Source organism: Numida meleagris, chromosome 1 (assembly GCF_002078875.1).
Source record: "Numida meleagris isolate 19003 breed g44 Domestic line chromosome 1, NumMel1.0, whole genome shotgun sequence".
NCBI classification, from domain to species: domain Eukaryota; kingdom Metazoa; phylum Chordata; class Aves; order Galliformes; family Numididae; genus Numida; species Numida meleagris.
This window is the reverse complement of record NC_034409.1, coordinates 14,157,232-14,161,620: the sequence shown is the minus strand read 5'-3', so window position 1 is coordinate 14,161,620 and position 4,389 is coordinate 14,157,232. Positions and strand designations below refer to the sequence as shown.

Here is a 4,389-nt window from a genome sequence, read left to right as displayed (position 1 = left end):
GTTACTACACTAATGACTGTTCTTCAGAAGATTTATCACTGAGAGACAGAGCACTGTGCTTATTCTGGATGCAGCTGTGGGCTTAGGGTAGGTAGCACATCTTTGGCAGGGACCATCTGTGTCTGTGGCTGTTCTGAGCCTTTGGCTGATTTTCTCTTTTGCTTTGCACTTTGTCTCCAGAGAAAAAGTAATTGCTGGCTACAATGCCCTGGTCAATGTGCAGGTAGTGCTAGCTTGGGAAGGAGACATGATGAATTTGCCTGATCTGAGTGCTCATAGCATCACTCTGAGCTTAACATAGGGAACTTGCTGTGGTCATCACACAAGCTTTGAGACTTGGGGACATTGCAAAGAGATGGAGAGGACGGGTTTGTGGCTATGATTATTTTTTTCCCATAATTTATTACTAAAAGACTTGAGTTCACATCTCAGCTAGTTTACTCAAGATAGAGATGTGAGGGATTTATGCACTGGTGACATCAAAGATCACAGTTGTTCCCTTCTGTCTTGATTCCCAGTCCTTGTCTGTCACCGTGGGCTGACTCCTGCTGATGCACATCAGCTCTGTGTCCAAGGCTGAATTCCTCAGCAACAGAGATAAGGCGTCCTTGGTTGCTGGCCCCTGCCAGTGGAGTGCGTTAGTGGGGTCATTACTAGGTATGATAGAGCCAAATCTGTCCTTCAAGAATGTGTTTTTTGAATGCAGCAATCTGAAACAAAGGAGAGGAAAAAAATCAGAAAAAGAACCACAACACTAAGACATCTCCTGGCAGTCAGAGTGGCAAAAGGCAGGCTCCCGTGATGATAATCCTATGAGACAGTATTGCATTTGGCACTCAGGCACTTGTGTGATCTGTGTCTTGAGAATCCCTTAGCAAGATGAGGAAAGAGTTTCCATTTTAAAAGAAAAAACATGGCAGAAACTGGGAGTGAAAACTCACCTTGTTTAATTTATGGTGTGTCCATGCTTACAATCCTCCATAAATCCTGGAGAAGAAGGAGCCAGTCATAGTTCTCCCACTCTCCTTTAATCCACAGTGCTCCTTCTCTGTAGACTTGAAGTTCCAAAGAAATAGGATTTATCTTCAGATTTTTTGTTTGTTTTTGCTGGTGGGAGAATTCTTCTGTTTTCTTAACTCAAGGGAAAATGAATCAATGTGCAGTGGGAGGCTTAGACACGAGGTTGAACAAGAATGAATTTCTTGTTTTTGTGAACTGGAGAGCATACATCTCAACACCATTCCGTAAATATTTATTCACAGTCTTTTCACAGTCTTTGCTGTAGGTGAAACAGAAATAATCTATATTGCCTAAAAACTGTTTCAGGAGCTTGTCAAAATTTTATTTTGTATATACACAATGATCTCAAATATAGCAGTATATCTTCTGTTTGATATTTTGATATTCTGGTAGCTTAATTATGAAGCATTCAAAATTGGACAAAATCCCATTCTACATTTTTTTACATGATATTTGAAAAGGTAGTGTTTTTTCATGTACTCAAAGCCTAAAAAACTTCAATGTATATTTCACAGAACATCACACAAACAAAACACATTGTAGAGCCATTGCTATTTGTGAAATGTTTTGACTCAAATAGGTGGTGATGAATAGAGACATACATATGTATGTGTGTATGCATATGTGTATATATACAGATTTGGTATGTGGTAGCACCTTCTTAAACAAGTATAATTGAATTGCAACTTATTGTACATCTATCTGAAAATAACCTGTAAGAAATGAATGCTACAAACAGGAAAAGAGAATCAGGTTTTGGACTGTGGATGCACCCATGTGTGCTGAGGGAACTGGCAGAGGTGATTGCTGAACAACTCTCTATCATCTTTGCAAGGTCTTGGCAAATGGGAGTTATGCCTAAAGACTGGAAGATAGCCAGTGTCACTCCAGTCTTCAGAAAGGGCAAGAAGGAGGATCTGGGAAACTACAGGCCAGTCAACCTCACCTCTGTCCCTGGAAAGGTGATGGAATAACTTGTTCTGGATACCTTCTCTGAGCAATTGGAAGAGAAGAAGATTATCAGGAGTAGTCAACGTGGATTCACCAAGGGGAAATCATGCTTGAGCAACCTGGTAGCCTTCTATGATGTCATCGCTAGCTGGGTAGAAGCCAGAAGAGCAGTGGTTGTTGTGTACCTTGACTTCAGCAAGGCATTTAACACCATCTCCCACAACATCCTTGTTAGGAAACTTAGAAAATGTGGGATAGATGAGTGGTCCATGAGGTGGATTGAGAACTGGCTGACTGGCAGAGCTCAGAAAGTTGTCATCAGCAGTGCAGAGTTTGGTTGGGGGCCTGTAACTGGTGGTGTTCCCAGGGGTCAATCCTGGGTCTGGTCTCATTCAACATCTTCATCGATGACCTGAATGAGGGGGTGGAGACCACCCTCAGCAAGTTTGCTGATGATACAAAGCTGGGAGATGTGGATGACACAGCAGAAGGCTGTGCTGCCATTCATTCAACAAGACCTGGACAGACTCAGTCTGGAGTCCAGAGCTGAGCAGGCAGGAACCTGAGGAAGTTCAGCAAGGGCAAGCATAGAGTCTTGCATCTGGGGATGAATAACCACATGCATCAGTACAGGTTAGGAGATGACCTAGTGGAGAGGACCTCTGCAGAGAAGGACCTAGGTGTCCTAGTGGACAACAGGTTGGCCATGAGCCTGCAGTGTGCCCTTGAGGCCAAGAAAGCCAGTGGTATCCTGGGGTGCATTAAAAAGAACATGGCCAGCAGGTCGAGGGAGGTGATCCTCCCCTCCCCCTCTACTCTGCTCTGGTGAGGCCACATCTGGAGTGCTGTGCCCAGTTCTGGGCTCCCCAGTTCAAGAAAGACAGGGATCTCCTAGAAAGAGTCTAGAAAGAGTGGGAGGCAAATGGATGAGGCCAGGCTCTTCTCAGTGCTACATAGCAATATGGAATAATGGCCAAAAACTGGAACATAGGAAGTTCCCTACAAACATGTGGAAGAACTTATTTATGGTAAGGGTTGTGGAGCACTGGAACAGGTTGCCTGGAGAGGCTGTGGAGTCTTCTTCTATTGAGATATTCAAGACCCGTCTGGACACCTACCTGTGCAACCTACTTTAGGGTACCTTTTTTAGCAGGGGGGTTGGACTCGGTGATCTCTTTAGGTCCCTTCCAATCCCTGCAATTCTGTGATTCTGCTTACACATTTGACAAGATGCTGTGCACTGCCGTATTCATTCTTCCATATTAGAAAAGAGTGAATTAATTTTTTCTTTCATTATATAATCAGAGAAACATTCCTACGTACAGAAAATAAGATTGTGACATTCCCAAAGTTTTCAAGGAATCTGGAAGGCATATGCAGGACTTATAAACATGCTGAAATGGTCTTAAGAGCTGATAAATTTCAATTTGCATGCGCCCATTTAAATCCGTGTATAACCTCGCTATGGCAACAGCATTGCTGGAGAGAATTAACATAGAGATAGACTTGGTATTACTTTCCTCCTTGTTTCAGACTGCTCAAATAACAATAGCAGCAGAGTGGAAGTGCCCGTTGTGCCAAAAACAATAAAGTAGATGCGCAGAGACTGAGAATTCTTGGCAACAAATAGTCTGTAATATGAAGTATTTTTAGATTTGGATTCCTTCCATTGGATGTGCAAAGGATAAAACTCTTAGGAGTAAGTTCCTAGTCTTCTTGTTCCCTTTCTGGAAAAGCGTGCAATTCTTGGAAGTAAGGTCTGCATTTGATTCCAGGAGAAATCCTAACTCCTTTTGGCTTTTTTGTTTGTTTGTTTGTTTGTTTAAATCAAAACTCAATATGCGATATACTGACAAACTGCAAAATGTAGAGAAGTACTAGTGACAGAAGGGTTTCCTACAGCCTCCTGAGGAACTCCAGTTATCTGAGGAATCATCGTGTTCAGCATTTTCAGTGTAACATAGCTCTCCTTCAGCCAGCAGTTCTGTGAGTGGTCATCCTGGTGCTGCCTCCAATGGTGCCATCTTGGATCTGGATAGATGTATATTTTTTTTGCTTGACATATTGTGCTTCTGTCAGCTGGTAGTGGCTGTTACCCCAAGGGATGAGCCTGGTCTCTAGCCTGCTTTTGCAAGGATTTCATTGTCTTCATTTTCAATTCACTTCTTAACCACAGCACAGCCAGAGTTCTTGTTTAGGAAGGAGGATGATTTTGGTTTTGCTCAGTACAGAACCCTGCTCTTCTGATGAAATCAGTGATGAAATCCCTCTGAATTCAGTGGAAGCAGGGCTGAACCAGCAGCTCCTAACAAAGGCGACATTGTTTCATGTGGCAGGGGTCAGGATGCTGGTGATGCCTTTCCTCTTTGTGCTCACTTCCTCCCCTCATTAAGGCTGTGGCTTTTGTTTTTCCAGCTC

The 4,389-nt window shown here is 43.0% G+C and overlaps 1 long non-coding RNA gene across 1 annotated transcript; it reads right to left on the bottom strand.

Annotated features, from left to right (window-relative positions):
• On the bottom strand, positions 378-2,081 carry LOC110392665. The gene is made up of 3 exons (XR_002434542.1): positions 1,967-2,081; positions 942-1,279; positions 378-710 (listed from the first exon to the last, which is right to left on the bottom strand). It is a non-coding gene; the product is annotated as an uncharacterized LOC110392665 (long non-coding RNA).